Genomic DNA, 22,263 nt, shown 5'->3' with positions numbered 1-22,263 from the left:
GCCAGTTACAACTGGAAACAGATGCCCACCAATAGGATCAGAAGGGAATAGTTGCCTTAGTTATGACAGCTCACATCTCATCTGTCAGCAGGATGGGGCAGGGAGTTCCCTAACTAATCACTGAAGTGGAGATTCTACAATTTTAGGCCCTATGTGAACTTTATTATTATCAATTATGAACAACAGAAGAGAGAGAAAAGAATGAACCTTCATGGAGGAAACTAATCTGTTTATAAATTCACATCTTAAGAAATTATCTAATAGCACTATCTAGGTGTGAGACCTAGAGAAGCCTACCTAACTTTTCTGTTCTTCCTTTTTTCACCTGTAACAAATGGGAAGGAGAGAGTTGTAGGGTGCCAGAATAGGGCTTTATCAAATGAGATAGAGCATGGGAAACCTGTTTTGAAAAGTAAAAATTACTCTCTAAATTCAAGGTGTGCTCTGTTTTTATAACTGACAAATTAGAATTTTTGTGGAATAGCATATATTTGGGTATGATCCCATTGCAATAGTTTGGGCTACTGGCCAAATCCACTTAAAAAAATCTATTGTTGGGATCAAGATCTCTTGATTATAAGCTACTTGTCTAAAATAACCACTGTTTGAGTTGTTTCCAAAGAATGATAGAGTTCTCTACAATGCTAAAGTGAATAGAAGAGAACTACACCCCAAACAGAGTGAGTACCTTAGAGTCTCAATGAGATCTACCAAATATGAGTCTTTATCAAATGAGCCTACAGTACTCACTGAAAGGCTCTTAGAGGACTGGTTTTTAAAGTTGAGTGGGTGTGGGGGCACCTGGGTAGCTTAGTCAGTTAAGCGTCCAGCTCTTGATTTCGGCTCAGGTCATGATCTTGCAGTTCGTGAATTTGAGACCCATATCAGGCTCTGCACTGATAGTGCGGAGCCTGCTTAACATTCTCTCTCTCTCTGACTCTCCTCTGCTCTTGCTCTCTCACTCTCTCAAAATAAATAAATAAGCTTAAAAAAAAAAAAAAAAAAAAAACTTGAGCGGGTGTGCATCAGAATCACCTAGAAGGGTTGTTAAAGCACAAATTCCTGGACTCCACCTCCCAAGCACTGTGTTCCCAGGTGAGGCTGATATCATGCTCTGGAGACCATGCTTCAAGATAGCACTATCTTATAGTCCTCTCCTTTTTTGTGAAAATTAGACAAATGTGGTTTTCAAAGGTGTTTCAGATTCCAGAGTCGCCCAAGGGGAATTCTCTTCTCCCACTTCAATGAGAGTAACTGCACTTTTATCAATTGCTTATGATAACCTGCACAGGAATGTATTTGATAAAGCCTGTTCTGTACCCATTGCAAATGAGTTTGAAAGCCAAGACACTAAGTGAGAGGATTTCTAAGAGCCCTTCAGACTCTGTTCTTCTACAAACGTCTGTAACTTGGTGGCCCAGAAGAACCTTAAACATCTTTGTATCCTGATACCCTGATATTGTGCAGACTTAATTAATTTTAATCCCCAAATGAATCCCCAAATTACCAACTTGCCCCTGGTTTAAGAGTAGCTCAGTAGTAAAGTGGCTTCATAAGCCTAAAGCACCCAACACAACATCGTGTACCATTTCAACAACTTGAATGTGAACAATGTTCTCTGGAAGGAAATGACTCGCTTCCAGGAATGGAGCTGATGGTTTTCAAAATTTAGCCTCCACCGGCCTTTCCCCTGGTACTTAAAAGCTAATTAAGCATTTGCTGATTCAGGGTTTTCATGCATTTCCTCCTTATTATACTCCTTGGGTTTAGGTGCTGGATCTGCGTTCAGTAAACACCACCAAACCAATCCCTTTGGAATTGTCAATATCACCAGCTCACAGGAGGCGTAAGAAACTTTTGGGGGTCAGGGAGGCTAAAGACCACAGCGGTTGATAGTTAGCAGGCAGTGGCCTGGTAGACTTCGGATGTCCTCCAGAGCATTGTTTAGGTATCTTAAGTCCTCATAGCCTTTCCCTGAGAAAATTCCTTAGTGGACTGAACGTTGGGACCTTGTTGAATAGTAATAAATGTTATTGATATCATTGTCCATCAAGTATTGGTGCCAAGCATTCCGCCAGTATTATGTATCATTTTCCTAAGAGGCATTTTCTCATACACATTTTTCTGCTTTCTCCATAACACCCAAGGTAAACTTTCCAACCTCCTCTCTGGTCCCCAGAAGAAACTGAAGGCCAGCATGGTTAACTCTAATTCCTGAGGCCTCTCAGCTAGAAGAAGCATGTATAGTTGGGATTTGTTCAAGAATCAGCTCACCATAATGGTTATCAGTTTGCAGATGGCCCCACTGGTCCCTCCCCTCTGTACCAGTGATGGTCCCTTATCTCCTGGGAGTCTGAAGATTTACACTGTGAAGACTGGCCGCCATAGTTCACATTTTGAAATCACTCCTCCAGGCTTCTCTTAGCCTTGTCCTAATTTCTTTCAGACTTCAGGCCCAGGGTCCTCCAGCTGTGCTGAGCTATGGCAGCCTTTCCAAGTGAGTCCAGCTGGACCTCGTCTGCTAGACTGATGCCCAGCAAAGGCATAGCTCTTCATAGTCCACGGCCCTCAGAAGCAGGAATCAATTAACTTTTAGGACAGGAAAAATAGATCACTTGGATTGCTGAAGCACGGATAGCTTCTGTAGCAGCTAAGAGAAACGAGTCTGGAAAGTGAACTGCTGTGTCCACAGTTCAGGAGCACAGCGGGTTTGTGCAGTAGAGAGTGCTCTAGTGACCAAGGCCTGGGATGTTTATCGACAGACCTGGCCCATGCAGAATGCCATCCAGAACATGGGGCATTGTTCATAATGATTGAAGAAGATGAGCTAGAACACATCCAAGGATACCTCTTTGATTCTTGGGGTAATTCCCTAATGATATTAAAAATACAAAAGAATGCCCATTGTGAGCTGGCCCTGTACATTCTTAAGATACCTCTAATACTCTTGGGGGAGCAAAAGAGAAAACTATATAGAAAAACTTGTGTTGTTCCATGAAAAAAACCAAAAAGCACCCTGTGACTTCATTTTAAATTAGTTGTGAATCATGTTCGATCTATAAAGTAGATGGTGTGAGCAGTGTCCACTAGTGTGTTACTGAATATGCTAAAACCCCGATGTAAACCTGGCGTTAGGCGCAGTAGTCAGAAGTGCCCTCACCCATCAAGATGCCATGCTGCTGTGCTGACATGTTCCACCATATATCCTGAAGATGGATGTCACATTCCAGGTAACAGGGAAATCAAGGACCACTTACAAGTTTTGCTGTAAAACGTGGGATGCAGTACATGTTTCCATCTTGCCGTAAATTCTCACAAGATGCTACTTTATTCTAAATGGTGGCCCCAACTCCCAGGATGGAAATTTTAAATGATTTCCCAGTATTGAGCTTCCTGTACAGCATTGCCAGGCCAGGCAGCAGTTTAAACAATTAAAAATGATCATAGATACGGACACCTGGGTGGCTCAGTTGGTTCAGCGTCTGGCTTCGGCTCAGGTCATGAGTTCAAGCCCTGCATCAGGCTCTGTGCTGACATCTCAGAGCCTGGAGCCTGCTTCAGATTCTGTGTCTCCCTCTCTCTCTGCCCCTCCCCTGCTCATACTCTGCCTCTCTCTTTCTCTCAAACGTAAATAAACATTAAAAAAATGATCATAGATAGCAGTGGAAAAATATCAGGTAGCTCTCCCAAGTGCAAATAGAGAAATATCTCTCAGATACAGTATTAAATGAAAAACACGTGGTGTAAATGTATGTAGGTATACTGTTTACGTTTTCTTGAAGGCTACACACGAAATTCCCACCAGTAGTACCTTTGGGAAGAAGAACTAGAGGTAGAGGACAGAACAGAGAAGGGAGGCTTCTATTTTTCATTTCACATATTTTCATAGATTTTCAACATTTTGCCACATGTGTATATTATTTTTAACTGTCAAAATTTTTATAAGAACTGCTGTATCTACTTATCAGCAATTCATAATAGAAAGATATTTTCAAACAAAAAAGCAGGAAGGGATTGTAGTCTTATAATAAAGGATTGCCCATCCAATTAGGTTTTAATTAGCTGAAACAAAATAGAAAATGAACAAACATAAATGAATAGCTCTTTTCCCTAACACAGTTATCTTGATAATTGTTTGCATAGCTCCAAATATCTGCTCTAAGGTGGCAGTGAGTTTGCGGCCTGTCTGGATGTTGACATTGGTGATAGATGTGGGTAGCAGTGCTGGGATATAATTTCTATCTGCTAGCATTGCCCTGAGAGAAAGAGGTGGCCCCTCCAGAGGTGGTGCCTTACCAGGGGTTCTCCTGAGAAGGGCAGTTGCCCTCCTGTCTGTTTAGTAAGACACTGCACCTTCCTTAACACATAATTACTGGGGTGGGATCATGTGTATGCATGTGTGTGTGCCTGCTCATTTCAGGAAAATCCTGCCTGAAGAAGGAGCATCAAAGCATGACAAGGGATATGGAGATGCAGAATCAGAGATAAAAGGGACAAAATTTTACTAGCAATCACGGCAAATATCTAACTTGCATAAGTGAAGCCAATTACTGTATTATTGCCTCCTTTTGCACTGTGCACAGTAGGGATGTCACTGGATAATGGTTTGCATGTAGAGTTAATCACTTTGATGCATTTCTGACTGATCCCAGCAAATTATGTTTTGGTTCCACTATATTAAACACAAGAGCCGGGGATTATCATTAATAAATCTAAGGCACAGCATGCATAAATCTTGAATAAATCAAATATCAATTACATAGGCAGTATCTGCTGACATCTGCTTTCATCAAATAATATATTTGAGATAGGTGTTATCCCAATTTGTTGAAGTCAAAGGGATCTTCGTTCAGGGAGCGCAGACCCTGAACCCCAAAGAGGAAAGCAGCTGAGCGGTTGCTGGGAGAGCCCCTCTGAGGTACTCAATTTTAATCTGTGAAGACTACATTTAGATGACACTGTGAGATCCAGAGGGAAAGCTGTCGTGCTGAGGAAAGCGCTTCCAGCTATGTGCCATTTTCATCTAGGTATTTTTTAAGTGAGGCAGGAGAGATTGAGGGGAGAAAGGAAGGAAACTGCCTAAGAGTCTAGCTGTCAGGTATAAAAACAGGCTGTTGAGGGGATGAAGGAGGACAATGACAGTACAGGCTGGCAAAATCCCTCCAGAAGTGAGGAAAGAAGGAGCGTTCATGAACATGAAGACCCCTGAAAATGAGAGGTTATGAGGACAGCATGTAGGATTCACTTAGGGAGAAACAAAGATGAGAGGTGGGGGGAAGGTGTAGGAGCAGACATGGGCAAGATTCTAGGTGAGAAACTTAGCTTCATCTCCTGTCCTAACTCCCACAACCTCCCATTTGGGGGAGCTGTTAGTATTTCTTCTTATCACCTGAGGAAATTGATGGATGTGAAGTTAAATAACATGGCCAAAGCCATGCAACTCTCAAATGGCACAACAGGATTTAAGTTTGGATCTATTTGATTATGCCGCATGGCACTGGTGGTGGTGGTCACAGTGGCAGATGTGTGTGTTTGTATAGACAGGAAAAAATGTGCACATGGGACAGGGGATAGAAAATGGAACATTGAAAATGTGTTTATTGGAAAAGGGTGTTATATGTATTTAAGTCATCCATCAACATAGAGGAGGGAGTGTCTCTACCATATCACATTCCTTCCATGTGGCCTTCTATCAGCAATGTAGAACCTCTGGTCTCCTTGGTGGTTTTTCATGGCTCCTTTGGGGCCTCCTCAGTGAAATTTCTAGGGTTAAACTCATTCTCAGGGAGGGTGGAGCTGAGTTAGGAAATGTTCTCTAGGGCACTGGCTCATCATGACAAGTAGCAATGATTGCCTCATATATACTCTCCAGGCAAAGAAGGAGTCGAGAACCAGAAATGCAATAAGGTCGTGCACCTGAAAGAGTCCCGAGGCCTCTGCTAAGGGTGGAGATGGGGCTCCAGCGGGCCAGGTGGAGCATTTCACACACTGCTTGTCTCAACCTGAATATGCTCACCTAACAAAGAACCCAAAATTGTTTTGTTTTATTTTGTTTTTTACTATTTCTTTGATCATGCATCAAAAGAAAGAAAACCAAAAAGCAGGCTCCCCAAACTGGGCTATCAGAGACCCCTTAAGTTTACATTTTCAAAGCAGATGTAGGTGGGAGTCCAGGCCATGTCTTTTTGGTCCGAGGATCCCATGAGATGATTTGGTGGAGGCACTTCAAGGAAGCTGAGCAGAAACAGCTCTCAGATTTCATTAAGCCACGGCTCCCCTGCATACCGAGCTATACCACATCAGACCTGCTGGGCCCCTCACCAGATATTTCCCCCTTTCTGCACTCTGCTTTCTATATCAGAACCTGCACTGGGATATTGAGAACAGTCGGTTGTCGACAGATAAGTAAAAACTGATGTGATGTCACCATAGAGATGAGCATATATTTTCAGAGTTGCAGACACACTTGTATGCATGCAATACACAGGTTTCTCCCACTATCCTAAAGTAGAGTGTCCCTATGAAACCTTTCCTAAGCTGAAATGGTGGAAAGCAAAGAAGCAGTTACCATTTCTTTAAAGTGAAAATCCTCTTCAGATTTTTTTCGGTTAGCGAAAACAGGTACCAAGGTAAGTCCTTCATGAAAGTGAAGTGGCAAAAAGAGAACTCTCAAAGAGCAGGAGAAACCTGTATTATGTATAGTTACATATACTGAGTCATTTAATTTAAAGTATTTTTAGCATTCAAGCCTAGCTCTTAGGTTATTTTCCTTGGTCTCCTTAGGGATTGTGGGTTTGGTTTGGTTTTGTTTTGTTTTGTTTTGTTTTTCCATTGGGTTTTCTAATAAGAATCCTAGAGGATCACAAGAGCGTCTTCAATAGTGTATCTGCCTCTAATTGCTTAGAAGACATCATTTTGGTAAAGGAGGCTTTCAGGCTACAAAATTGTTTTCCAACAGTCATGCAAATCTGACCCAAACAGTACTATCAAATGTCAGTGAAAGAATAAGCTTAAGTCTATCTTCCTTTTGCTTCAGTGCCCCCCCCCCCGACAAACACACATACATGCTACAAACATAGAAACACATGAGCTAATGGGAGGAGTGGGAAACCAGAAACCTTCCTCTTTATGGAGTCCACTCTCCATGTAGTTTTCTCTCTGCAGGCTTATTTTGCTCAGTTGGAGGTAACACCATGACCTGGGCCAATAGGAAGCCAAAAGAGAGTTCACTGGGGAAGCTAAAACTTTCTGGTCCAATTTGGAATAAGGTAGATTAACCTGGAAAAGAGTGTGGAAGAGTGGAGACATCTTTTGCACTAGCTGCATAATCCTGACCATGCGTCTCTGAGCTTAAAAAAAGAAAAACTGCATTCATTGGCTTTCTGTCGTAAAACTGATTTTGCTTGTTCACTATTGAGGAAAATTAAGGCAGGCCCTGGAGTCTGGGGTTGCCAGCACCGGCAGGTAACAATCAGGAGCGCTGGAAAGGCAATTGAGGAAGCAGCAGGAAACTATCATGTACTGTTAAAATAATGCCTCAAATTTAAGGAGAAAAGAAAATGAAAACAGTATAAGGATTAGAAAACACACAGGTATATTCTATGCCATGTGTGTTCATGTATGTGCATGTGCATGTACAGAGTGAGAAAGATTTTTACATAATCTGTGGTGGTTGATTTTAGCCACAGCCACAAGCAATAATCTAATCGAAAGACTACCTTTGGAGGGGTGGCCGGGTGGCTCATTCGGTTGAGTGTCTGACTTCTGCTCAGGTCATGATCTCCCGGTTTGTGGGCTTGAGCCCCACGTTGGGCTCTGTGCGGACAACTCAAAGCCTGGAGACTGCCTCAGATTCTGTGTCTCCCCCTCTCTCTGTCCCTCCCCTGCTCACGCTCTGTCTCCCTCTCAAAAATAAACATAAAGAAAAGAAAAGAAAAAAGAAAAGAAAAGAAAAGAAAAGAAAAGAAAAGAAAAGAAAAGAAAGACTACTTTTGGAGAAAGTGGATTCTAAGGTCTCTATATAAATATTGCACCATGAGGCATTTGCCGTTTATAATAGGCCCTCCTGAGAAACTGACCCTTGGAATATAGAACTGAATGTGAATGGTTTGGAATATAGACTCTGTTGGCATTAAGGATGAGCCATCATGATGGTGCCCTTTGATGATGATTGCAATGTGCATAAAAATGGAAATTTAAATGACAGCATATATTTTTTTTAAATTACACTTTAGATTCAAAAGGATACACTGATATAAAAATATACTGCAAATCTGAAAAGACAATTGACATAGAAGACTCATTCTTTCACTCAGCAAATATTGTAAGAAATATTTTCTGACTGTTTACTTTCTCCCAGGCTGAGGCCTGAGGATGTAGAAGGTACTAGTTAGAAATACCATCATCCAGGGGCGCCTGGGTGGCGCAGTCGGTTGAGCGTCCGACTTCAGCCAGGTCACGATCTCGCGGTCCGTGAGTTCGAGCCCCACGTCGGGCTCTGGGCTGATGGCTCAGAGCCTGGAGCCTGTTTCCGATTCTGTGTCTCCCTCTCTCTCTGCCCCTCGCCTGTTCATGCTCTGTCTCTCTCTGTCCCAAAAATAAATAAACGTTGAAAAAAAATAAAAAAAAAAAAATACCATCATCCAAATAAGTGTATCAAGGTCAAATAACTAGGATGACACAAATCGTGCATATTCCTGTACTTAGATGATGGGCAGGGCAAGAGCCAATGTAGAAGGTGTCTGTCTAGAGGCTTATTCTCAGCCTTCTGGTTTTGCCATCAACTAACTGTATGTGATTGTTGAACAGGCCACTTAACCTCAGCTTTTAGCAATCTTAATTGTAGGGGTTGGACTGTATGGTGCCAAGCTATCAGTGATTTAGAAATCTTTTCTTAAGAAACCTACTGATTCTCATAAAACCGAGGAATACTGGTTAAAAATTTTTTTGAAAAGGGTGAAGCCACCACTAATTAAGGGGGCAGAGTTGGGCACGTTTTTTGTTGTTTACATCTGTGCCTTGTTACAAAAGTCTCCACGTCACTGTATGTTGTTATGTCTCTGTGCAACCCTGAGTGTTTGTCTGCTTTGGAGAGGTCACAGGATGGCCGTCCCGAAAACCTCTTTGATCCTCTATCACCATATCCAATCGGCCTGCCTTGTAGGGGAGAACTTAGGAGTGGAAAGAGTACAAACTCTATTGATGTGTAGATGTGCTTATTATTTAACCAAGATTCCCACACCCAGGTCTGTGTTTTACAATAATTTTCCTGGCAATTTTATTTTCAAATATTACTGGCGCATTGCCAGTTATCCCGATAGCAAAAGTCTCATTGTTTTAACACATAGTCAGCACAACAGTGCGCGCGTGCGCGCACACACACACACACACACACACACACACACACAGTCCACATTTAAAATTTGTGTTTTCTTAGTGCTTTCCCCCTAGGCAGCACAGATTTCATTTCATCATCTTACCACAACCCTAGCAAGCTTTCAACACAACAGGGTCATTTAGGAATAATTATTATGAGCATGTGTGAATGAGCCAAGAGCTCTGGTGATATACACATGGTATAAGAATAAGAAAATTCACATTCCACCTACTCCCTTTACCTAATATATGCTTAGAGTTCAGTGACATTTTTGCTATTTGAGCAGGAAGCAAATTGGATTCTTGGTTTCCTAAGAAATATTTACAGCAGAAATTCTACCCACCTCTCAGCATCTCAAGAAATCAACCTGAGAGCTTCCTTGGTCTCAGCTCCACTATGCATAGAGCATGTGACTCACCAGTTCTTCCTTTCCAGTGCTCCCCACTTCCACTGGTAACCCCTGAACAGTTTATTTCCAAAGCTTACTGAAGAATGCTGACCTTACTTACCTGTTTCCGGGACATCCCCTGGGAAGAAAACAAATTAGAAAAACAGAGCTGTGAGTTCATAGTCTTGGGTAGTTTCGAATGTAGCTAATTTTCTTCTAGGCCCTATGGGAGCTGGATGATTTTCTAACCATCCAGATTAAAACAAGAGTGCTACTAATTCAGCAGAGGCCTTGTAGCACCATTTCATTTTGTGAAGATGCCATTTGTTAAGAGGCAGAACCCAGATAAATGGCACCTTGGCCCAACTAATTCAATAATAAATGGTATCCATATGTCCACTACATGGTGTGCTCTCTGAGTGTTATTATTTATTAAAGTTTTCCTGTAACAAAAGCATATGGACTGGATTCTCCAGTCAGGGAAGCATTCTTGGGGCATGTCCTTGTGGCTATGAGAGAGTAGTTTGACCAGTGTGACTCTCGGCCTTCATTACCAACCCCTACAAAATATGGTCACCATTTAGTTGACATCCTTCACTCTGATGATTAAGAATGATGAGCTATGTAGAAAACTGGTGTTTCCACTTAACTTATTCATTCCAGGCAGTGTTTCCTGAAGCCTGAGCCAAAGGCCGTCTGCATCAAAATCATATGTGGGGGACACACTTGTTAAAAACTTCAGATTCCTTGGCTCCATTCTAGATCTACCAAATTAGTATATCTGGAAAGGACCAAGAATATGAATTTTTAAAGAATTCTGCCACATGATTCTTTATATTTGTTAAAGTTTGAGAAATCTCTTGTCAAATAAATGGACAAATTTGAGAACTTAAAGAAACAGTGGTCCTAGTTTAAAGAAAAATGACAAGAACAGGAGAATTATTGCATATGGAGTCTCACACTGTCATAAGTTTGCTACTCAAAGTGTGGTCCTTGGACTGGCTGTATCAGCATCAACTGGGGACCTATTAGAAATGTGGAGTCTTGGGCCCTATACCACAACTACTGATTCAGAATCTACGTGTAACCAGGTCCCCAGGAGATTCATGTGCACATTTAGATTTAGATTTTGAGAAGCATCATTTTAAGTGACTTACAGATCTTATTGTCATATTTGTTTTTTATTTAGAAGTCTCATCCCCCTCTTTCCTAGTTCCCTAAAACACAAGAAAATGGAAGAGTGTCAAGCAGTAAGATGAATACAATGATTAAAATCTAAGTAATTGGCTCCTTTATGACAAAGGGCTCCTTTATGGCAATGTATATAGAAAAGAGAGCCAAAGATGCTTTTGGCCTAGCACTTCACCTGCTGCTAGACTCAGTGGGCAGATGCTCCTGGAAGTTAGCAGAGTAACTTTAAAGTTAAAGTTCCACTGCAGCTTGGTTTAAAGAAGAAGGTCTAACAGTAGAACCCTTTTAAGAGGGAATCAGTCGTTCTGAAAGGTAGTGAGTTTCTCATCCCTGGAGGAGTTCAATCCAAAGCTGGATAATCATTATAAATGAATACTTTGTGGAAGGGATACAAATCAATACAAGATTGGTGGTTAGTATAAATGACTTTTACATTTGAGATTATTTGATTCAATACTCATTGCAACTTTATGTTCTAAATTTTAAATATATGTACATATATATACACACATACATATATGTGCCAATATGTTGTATGTAACTAAAGAGTATCTATGTTTAAATTTCTCTAAGATTGTTAATATGAAGAAATTCATTAATCAAGAAATGAATCTTTTGCTAGACCAAGGTTTAAGAACAAGATATAGTCTTTATATATCTCATGGACAAAAAAAATTATCAAACTCATTCTTAGATGCCATTATTTCAGGCTCCTTCCCCCATCTATTTATTCATTCACAAAAAAATTATTTGTTGACTTCCTGCAATGTGCTCTGGTGTAGAGAGGACAGAGCCAAAATGTGGAATTTGCCAGTAATCCTGACACCTAGAAGTTGTGTGGCCATGGTACTTAATTTTTAAAGGGCTGCTTAGCCATTCTAGGTCTTTGGTTTGTCATTTATAAAATGAGTAGAATAGTAGAAGTTACCTCACAGGATCGTTGGGAAGATTAAGGAGTGAGAATATGTGAACCACTCAGAACGATGGCTGGCACATAGTAAATGCCAATAGTAAACACTATTTAAGTGTTAGTTTTCTTCCTCTTCCTGCTGCTGCTGCTGCTGCTGCTTCTCCTTCTCCTACTCTTTCTTCTCCCTTCTCCCTTCCCCCTTCCTCCCCCTCTCCCCCTCCTTCTTCCTCCTTCTTCTTTCTCCCCCCACCCCTCCTCCTTCTCCCTCTCTTCCTTCCTCTCCTCCTTCCTCTCCTTCTTTCTCTCCATCATCACCACCACCACCACTACCACCACCACCACCACCATCATCATCATCAATACTATTCTTACTACAGGTCAAGAAAACATAGAAACAAATAGGACAGGACTGCTTTGCTCTAAAGTTTCACTGTAGCTAGAGAAAGTGTGTAGGTAAAGAGAAGAGGAGAAGAGACCATTGCTGTGATGAGGGATGGTGCCACCGGCTCTGGGAATGTCTGCAGAGGACTCCCAAGGGAGGATGAAGATTTTTGAGCTGGGTTTTGGCAACTGACGGGGATCTTCCAGGTGGAGAAGGGAGAAAGCGGTTTCAAACTGAAGGAAGAGCCCTCTCTGGTTAGCAGTCCTGATGTTGTCTTCCTTAAATTGGTCTTACTCCCTTCCTTTTAGTTGAAACCTATTCTTTCTGCTCTGCCCTAGCTCTTGGCTGTCGCTCTCCTGGGGGCATCGTGGGGCACTTCAGAGCTTAGAGAGCAGAACCACATTCACAGGGAGGGTGGTGTCGCCAAGGGAGGAGAAGAGGCAGCAGTATTTTTCCAAGAAAGTAGTGAGGATGATTGCATTAGAAGGTGGGTAAGCTTCCTTCAAGAAAGCAGGTGGAAAAAAAAGAAAACAAAATATTTTTCTTTCTCTGATGTCTGCACGCCCAACTCCACCTTCATGAGCAAAGTGGCTTATCCTGGTCCTGCTGCCAGTCTTCCTGCCAAATATTCAGATCTCTCTGAAAATGATGCCATTTGGTAACTTTTCCTTGTCACCTGTGGTTCATACCATTTTAGTATGATAATACTATTAATAATAAACAGTTCACACTATTTACTCCAGTATATTGCCTATTCATCTCCATTTCTACTACTCATTTCATCACACCTTCCTTTGGAAAGCAAAAGCAAAGACCTTTCACTGGTTTTACTTACCTGAGGAGGCTCTTTTAGGAAAATGCTGCTTTTTATATCCCACATTTTGTTTCCAGCCTGACTCATCTAGGTGAGGGTGAAAAATGAGATCTTTAAAAAAAATTTTTTTAAACATTTATTTATTTTTGAGAGAGAGACAGAGTGTGAGTGGGGGAGGGGCAGAGAGAGAGGGAGACACAGATCTCCCTCAGCCTTCAGGCTCCAAGCTGTCAGCACAGAGCCTGATGCAGGGCTTGAACTCAGAAACCGTGAGATCATGACCTGAGCTGAAGTCGGACACTTAACCAACTGAGCCACCCAGGTGCCTCAAAAATGAGATCTTTGGACCAGAGGAATTGTAGAAACAAGGGGATGAATAATGGCAGCAAGAACATCCTTGGCTATCATAGTGATACCACCAAAACCCACACCAGAGCCATGAGGCACCACATTCCCCTGACATCCTTACCTATACTCTCCCAACTTCTGTGTGTCTTCAGTGTCCTAAATAAAAAAGGACAGGGGTGTTGGGAAGTGACAGGGTATTTCCATTTTAATCCATGTCCACAGGAGATTTTCTTCACTGACTTCTTGCTGACAGGGCCTGTCTGTATATTTTGGATTCATTTTAGCACAGACTAAGCAAGTTCTGAGCTGGGAGGTGGGAAGTGGCAGACTAAATGGGGGTCAGGAAGGGGAACACATGTAGAAGAGGGGTGTTGTCTCTAATGGAAACGGACAACACTGCAGATGCGGTCTAGTCCCTCATCCTACATGAAACTGCAGCCTGAGGCTTGTCCAGATTGCATGTATAAGCTGTTTGAATCCAGGATATTGAATCACTTTTGAAAATAGACTCAAATTCAGATCAGTCCAGAGCAGAATGCCCTTTGGTGTGTTTCCCTGGCATAACTGTTGAGGAAGGATCTAAAAAATCTAGAGACTTGAGGTGCCTGGATGGCTTAGTCGGTTGAGCATCTGACTCTTGGTCTCAGCTGAGGTCATGGTCTTCTGGTTTCATGGGTTCAAGCCTTGCATCAGGATCTAAGCTGACAGCGTGGAGCCTGCTTGGGTTTCTTTCTCCCTCTCTCTATGCCCCTCCCCTACTTGTACTGTCTCTGTCTCTCTCAAATAAACCTTTAAAAAAATCTAGAAACTAGAAACATCATTAGAACCACCTTTACAACAAACCTTTTACTTCCTATTATTTACAGCCACTGTCACAAATTATTATTGTTTGTTAAAAATATTTGTTGGATTCATTTCTTAATTCTCCCCTGGGAGTTAGTTTGGGTTTAGTCATGAATCTCTCCCCTCTGTCTTTATGATAGAGAGAAGTGAGCATTCATTTCATCCAAGATATTATATAGATAAGAAACTCACCATTAAACTTGCTGTCAAGGAAGTTCCAAACTAAAGCATAAAAATTATGATGAGTTTGGGCAAAAAGGCCCATCCACAGCTATCTAATACTACATATGGATTATCTGGGTATATGAGATACCTGATTTTCAGCCCAAGGAAACACCATGTGAGAAACATACATTATCACAATCTGGCTATATTTTATGCTCCCTTTCCATCGTCTGGGATAAATTGTGTGTGTCAAGTTTGGCAAGCGTGGGTGAGCTAAATGGAGCTGTTAGCTGTCTTTTCAACATATTTATCTGTTTCATTGCCTGCTCTAGGATGTCTTTGTGATCATTATATAGGGATCAGAGATAATAGACCATTTGAAATCTTACTTCAATTAAAACTTAATCCTCAGATGTCAATAATAGTGTTTTATACAGAAGGTTACAATGAAAGCGGTGTCTTTTGTGCATATCATTAAAACAAACAAACAAAAAAAAAAAGCAAGAATAAGAAATGGCCTGAACATTTTCCAAAACTGGATACTTGACACTGTCTCATGAACCTTAGTCACTGTGATAAAATTATGGTTATGTTTCAGTATCTTATGCAAATTGACAGAGTCACATAAAATTTATAAGGAAAAAAAGCACATAAAATTTACTATCTTCGAGCTTTAAATTCACTCACTATTACTGTTTTTTGTTTTATATGAGAGAATTGACTACAGAAGACAGTTTTATTTTATAAAATTAAGAATATAATCCAAGATTATAAGGGATTAAAGCTTCTAATTTGTATTGTACACCAGGACATCCAGAAGATTTCAGAAAATAGAATGTATTTGTTGATGGAAGGACTGTTGAGGAAGGAGCGACTGGAAAAAACTTTTTAGCAAGCCACGAGCTTGGAGGAACACTCTGTCCATTGCAGCGCATCAGGTAAACGATTTCACCAAAATAAATGTTTTGTGAAGGTGATGGTGATGTTGATGAAAGTTCCTCTGCTTCTCATTCTACAGCATTGGTGGGGTTAAAGATGTTCTCTATAGTTTACCTGAAAATAGCAAAAGTATGCATCTATTTCCCTTCCTCTTGTTAATAGTGCCCTGAATTTGGTCTGCATTTTTACCCCTACACTGTGAAGTCCAAGTGCTTCAGTGCAAGCTGACCCCATCTTCAGAAGTCCAAGAAATTATACGTGATCAGTATATCTAATCACAGAGGCCACAGTGATTGGATCAAGATGGGCAGGTGATACCTTTTTTCCAGGAAGCTGTCAGGAGACTGTCAGAGATATTGCTCCTAGGGAAGAACTTGCCCAACCTTCCATAGGAGCTGTCTAGAGGCTCTCTCTTCCTTTTGCTAGTGTATAATGTATCTGTAAGGTCAAAAATTATTGCAACACCTTACTACCGTAAGCAGTGACATCTCCATTGGGAGGAGGATTGAATGTAGTGAATTATAGAAAAACAGAATCCTTATCAATACATGTTGGAATCACATCTTGCCTCTGAACTTTTCAGTTACATGAACAAATAAATTCCCTTTATCATTTAGGTCAACTAAGTCAACTTGAGTTGAGTTTTGTGTTATTTGTAAACACATCCTAACTAGTGATATATAGCACTTATTGTATGCACCATGAAAAAAATCACTATTGCAAAGCTTTAGATATATTACTTTATTTCATCTTCACAACAACCCTTTGAGTACCCTTAATGGGCTGTTATCATCCCATTCTAAAATTTTTTTTCAATATTTTTTATTTATTTTGGGACAGAGAGAGACAGAGCATGAACGGGGGAGGGGCAGAGAGAGAGGGAGACACAGAATCGGAAACAGGCTCCAGGCTCTGAGCCATCAGCCCAGAGGCCGACGCGGGGCTCGAACTCACGGACCGCGAGATCGTGACCTGGCTGAAGTCGGACGCTTAACCGACTGCGCCACCCAGGCGCCCCATCATCCCCATTCTAAAGAGACAACATTGAGTCACAAATAAATTAAGCAAATTGCAAGAAATTTTTAAAAGATTGTAAAAGTTAAAACCAGATTCAAACCTAGGTGGGCTGAATCCATTACCCATGTCCTTAACCACTATGCTACCATACATAATCTACCTCTGAGTGTCAGGCAAGACACTAGCAAAAATCCTAGATATCTTAGTCCTAAAGATTACTGTAGAGGAGAGATTGGCATATTATGCTGATAATCAGTTAATATCCTCTCCTGGATATTGCAAAGCCTTTTTGGCCTATGGCCGATTCATCCACTCAACATTTATTCAACAAATATGTGTTGACTGCTAACAATGTGCCAGGCACTGTTCTAAGTACCAAAGATACAATGCCTGCTCTCATGGAGTTTACATCTAGTAGTAGGAACTGACAATTAATAAATAAAAAATTTAGTATACAATATTTGTAAATGTTATCAAGAAAATTAAAGCAGGGTAAAGGGGCTTTCCAAGGAAGGCTGTAAAAATATTGATTACTACAGGAACATTTAATGTAAACTCATCAACATAATTATATTAAACGTTTCCAAGGGCAAAGAGCTAATGTTGAGAGGTGGGCAGGTAGAGAATTACTCCATTCTTTTTTTTTTTTTTTTTAATTTTTTTTAATGTTTATTTTTTTTTGAGACAGAGAGAGACAGAGCATGAACAGGGGAGGGTCAGAGAGAGGGAAACACAGAATCTGAAACAGGCTCCAGGCTCTGAGCTGTCAGCACAGAGCCCGACGCGGGGCTCGAACTCACGGACCGCGAGATCATGACCTGAGCCGAAGTCGGCTGCTTAACCGACTGAGCCACCCAGGCGCCCTGAGAATTACTCCATTCTCATCCACAAACAGACGTCACAAGTTCAAGCAGATCAGTGACACCACAATCCTTGATACATTTTCCATCTCTGTCACACCCAAGTGTGGATATCAGGAAAATTGGAATGCCTAGAAATCCATACAGAAATTGTAAAAAAGTACAATCAGTCACAGATGTAGGCATCCAGATGATCATGGCAAATGGCCCTCAGATAATCAGCTACCTTTTCAGCAGGATAGGTTGGAAATGCAGGCACCAGATCAACAACTAGAGCCAAAGGTCAGCAGACGACCCTGGTCAGGAACTGTCAGAGAAACAAGAGATACCTGGGGTCTGGGGTGAGGGGTGGACAATATGTATAGTCCAAGAAAAATCACAGAAGCCAGCTAACAGCCAACACTAGATGCAGTATGATTTTAAGCAAGATAGTATAGGTACTTTGGATTCCTTTTATACTGCCAGGATCAGGAACTAGTCTCTGAACCCATAAGAAGTTATTGCTATCAACTGGAATTTAAGAGAAATCCCTCTGGAAAAGCTTTTGATCCTGTTTAGATATGAATGATGGGCTGAAAGAAGTTTTCTAGACTTGTTAAAACCATTTGTACTGGCGGGTGCCTGGGTGGCTCAGTCCGTTGAGCGTCCGACTTTGGCTCAGGTCATGATCTCACAGTTCATGAGTTCGAGCTCCGCATTGGGCTCTGTGCTAACAGCTCAGAGCATGGAGCCTGCTTCAGATTCTGTGTCTCCCTCTCTCTGCCCCTCCCCCACTCATGCTCTGTCTGTCTCTCTCTCTCTCTGTCAAAAATAAACTTTAAAAAAAATTTTAAAAAACAATTGTATTGGGCAACAGTTAAGAGTAAATGAGTAAACAATTAGGAAAGAGCTAACTAATCAGTAGCACTTACTGTATCTTTGAATTGTGTTTTAATTGCATACATTTGAAAAGAGATTAGTAATAGCAGTTACTAATAGATTAGTAAGACTAACTATTAAACTATTAAAAATGAAACATGATCAGTTCTCTTCCAATTAACCATACAGTTGCTATTCTTGACTGTTGAGACCACACATCCAAAAGCAAAGCACCAAAGCAGCTAAAGTTGCAAATGGATGTTGAAATTCTGTCAAAGTTGGTAAAATTGACACTCCTAGGAAGTCTGAGTGATCCCACTGACTTTCTTTACACAAAGGAGGAATAAGGTACAGTTGCTTCCCCAATCTTTTTGCCTTGTTCTCAATAAAAATTGGCTTTAACCACAATAAAGCATGTTGAACCATCTACTTAAATTAGATGCCTCGCCCATCATAAAAGTTAACTGTTTTATGCCCGGGGTTATTTACACTGACCTACATAAGTCATGGACCTGAATAATCATTTCCAGGGCTCTCTCAACCCAGCTCTAATCTTCCACTGTATATTAAGAATGGTCTTGCTTACAAAGTGAGTTTGTGGTTTCCTTTCTCTTTTTCTTTTCATTACCCACGTGGCCTGAAAGCTGCCTTTTGGATCAGCAGTGGGCTACCAAGTTTGAAGCAACCAGGCCGTTATAATGGCAGCAGAGAGAAGGAAACAAGTCTCTGGGGAATTCACACTTGAATCATGAGAAGTCAGGGAAAGGTGCTCTTTCACAGGAGAACTGAAGGACCACATAAGGTCTGGCTCTCCCAACCCAGTGGGCTGAATAGGGAGGGAAAGGTAGCCAGCAGTAGATTTGGCTCTGCACACCTGCACGCATGCACTGCTTAAGCTGTCAAATCACCTTTGTTCATGATGATAGAAGAGGAAATTGGAGAACAGAGTTAATGTTCATACCAGTGGGTCAACAAGAGTCACTTTTTCCCCTCCATCGGACCTGCAGCACTAATGAGCTCAGGAACCTTAGTTGATCCACCTGTGAAAAGCACAGGAAGGGTGGTCACTGTCTAGGTCTTCACCCGCCATTGAGTCTGATGCTATTTTACAGCTTCAGGGAACAGCAGGAAAGGTACCAGGAGTGTGGGCTAAGTCATCAGAGGGAGCAGAATGGCTTCAAGGAATGGGGCCCATGGTTTCTAGTGTGTGCTGGACTGCCGTGTTCACTTCCGGGCTCCATCACTTCCAGCTCTAAGAAAAATCAGACTTTACCTAGGCCTTTCCTAAAATGGGGATGATCTTTGTGCCTACTGTTGTAAGGGTTAAAGGGGATAATTTTAAATGCTAGGCCAGTAACAACTCCATTCATTTTAACTATTGTCATTATTATGAAGGAAAAGTCCAGGGCTCTCTGCTGAGAGAGCAGCAGTGGTTCCTAACTGTGTTAACCCTCACTGCACATCCCCTAGTGTGTCCCTTGGATTGCACAAAGCCTACTCTTCTGATTGCCTGAACCGTTACAATTATAGTTCCACTTTATGAGCACAGACATACTTATCTAATGCTCCTTTGCTCATCAATTCATTAGGTCCTTTCCCCACTAGGATTGCAAGGTCTTTCTAGATAAAGTTCACAGGTTTTGCCTCTACTGGACCATGCCCTCCCTGCACAGCCCTGCCCCCAATCCCACATCCCTTTCTTCCCTGCCCTACACATAACTGAGCATAGAACATTTTCCACATCATACTGTAATGGTCTGTTCTCATGTCTGTTTTCCCACTGAATTGTTATCTCTTCAATGCTAATGACTACATCTTATGGATGAGTTGTATGGTGGACGTAGCATGACACCCGTAACATTGTAGATGATAAGTAAATGTTTGTTGAGTGAAAATGTAAATAAAGGAAAAGCAAATGCTCTTATTACATAAGATGCATTTTTTAGGATAACTTTCCAGCTGGCTTGTGTGCATCCTGGTACCTTGGTCAGGAGTAGTCTGAAAATCCCCAGGAAAGTCAACCACAAAGTACTATAATTATAGCCTATGTGCATCTGTGTGTATGTGTGTGTGTGTATCTTTCTTTCCACTCCCCCCCCCCAAATTCTTTCTCTTCCTTCCTATATTTTTTCTTATGTTTGTGTGTGGGTATGTGTGTGTGTGTGGTCACTTTTCCAGAAATTGCAAGGTTTCTGTATAAGGTACAGGTGACTTGATAGAGGATACAGGTGGCTGGATTTGGCATTCCACATTTATTTCACCTTAACTATTACCAATGCCTAAGATCTCCTTCCAACATACTGTCCAACTGCAGTGAGGTCACCAGACTCTGCAAGTTAGCTAGGCTGGATAATAAGGGAGGTCACTGTCCAAGGCCATTTTCAAACCACAGGATATATTCTCAGCCAGGCAAAGTGGAAGAGCCCACTGATCCTTGGGGATAGAGTAACTTTTTGTAATTACATAAGAGGGCTTCATTCCTTGGTGGCCAAGCTAATAACCTGACATACACTGGTTTCCTTCCCAAAGCAAATGGAACTTGTTATTTTTTTTTCTACTATAAAATGTGTGCCTAGTCCCCACATCTTGAATGCATCAGGTCTTCCTGCAAAATGGTGCCATTCTTATTTTCTCTAAAGTTATCTTCAGCTTTCATAAGGTTGGTCAAAGAAGATATTACAAATGAATGCACTATACAAGTTACAGTTATATTTCCCCACTGTCAGAGGGATCAATGGAAGTAAAAAATGAATCAGAATAAGCAAATAAAGCCATGTCTTCTCCATTCCTATCATTAGCTAGGAGAATTCAAGCAATGCAAGGAATGTTTACAATAGGTTACCCCGGGTTTGTATATGCTTGGAGCACCTTTGCTCATTTAACCCTGCTCCCTCTCCCCAGCACCAGTAGGGCCTCCTCTTTACCTGGTGACACTTCTGGGTCTTCTTTGCTCACTACAGCCACAGCTTTTAAGCCAAATCCTTAGGAATTCCTCCCTTTCTCCCCTGACCTTTTCAACAGTTAATACATTATAAGGTTCGTGTACTTGACGTATATTTACAAATCTGTCTAGTAGGGACACCAAGGGTCCAGTCCTTGCATTCACTTGAGACAACAAAATTTTACTTTTGGTATTATCTTCAAATGGCTATATCCTGTTATTTGTCCATTTAGTGTCACAGAAATACATAGGATTGAAAAAAGTTATACAGATTGAAACTATGTTCTTATTACTGGACCACACTGCTGTTAGGGTACCATGTATTAATACATATCTTGTTAATAAACCTGTAATTAACTTCTGAATAACACAATTATACTGCATTTTTTCTTTAAAGTGCTAACTTGTTAAATATAAACATTTAAAAACCCTCTACAATTCTTCGTAACCCTGTTTTGAGGTATCTTCATTATATATGAGACATCAAAGGAATGAGAAACAGAAAAAGAGGTGGCCCCATCTTCTCTCACACGGAGAGGCCCCAATGTAGTTAAGGCTGTAGCGAGAACTTTTTGGGGGACCTGTACTTCATTTGTGAAAGAGACAGCATGCCCTTTGGTTACAATGGTCCCCTTGTGGTAAATAAGAGGTCCCCTGGGAGGCCTGAGACACGGTCCTGATTTTCATTTCCATTTTGTCCCATTCTTGTGCCTCCTGTCTGGACTTGAGGAAAGCAGATGGCTAAACATTTTATTTTTTTATTTTTATTTTTTAAATTTTTTTTTTCAACGTTTATTTATTTTTGGGACAGAGAGAGACAGCATGAACGGGGGAGGGGCAGAGAGAGAGGGAGACACAGAGTCGGAAACAGGCTCCAGGCTCTGAGCCATCAGCCCAGAGCCCGACGCGGGGCTCGAACTCACGGACCACGAGATCGTGACCTGGCTAAAGTCGGACGCTTAACCGACTGTGCCACCCAGGCGCCCCGATAGCTAAACATTTTAAATAAGAAATGTGAATTATGTGATGTCGAGCCATCCCACTTAAAAAAAAAAAAAGATAATTGTGTGGATTCTAAAAGCAAATGGTGGACTATAACATAGGGAATTAGGCACTAAATTTCTATTAATTCATAAAAACTAAAATAGAATCCATTAAGAGTGGTAGGGTATTGGTGTGAAAGGAGATGTAAATTATCCACGATCATGCTTGAAATGCAAAACCTGATCAT

This window comes from Herpailurus yagouaroundi, unplaced genomic scaffold (genome assembly GCF_014898765.1).
Source record: "Herpailurus yagouaroundi ecotype Mexico unplaced genomic scaffold, PumYag 221, whole genome shotgun sequence".
Classification (NCBI taxonomy): Eukaryota; Metazoa; Chordata; class Mammalia; order Carnivora; family Felidae; genus Herpailurus; species Herpailurus yagouaroundi.
The sequence above is the reverse complement of the archived record's forward strand: the minus strand, read 5'-3'. Positions refer to the sequence as shown.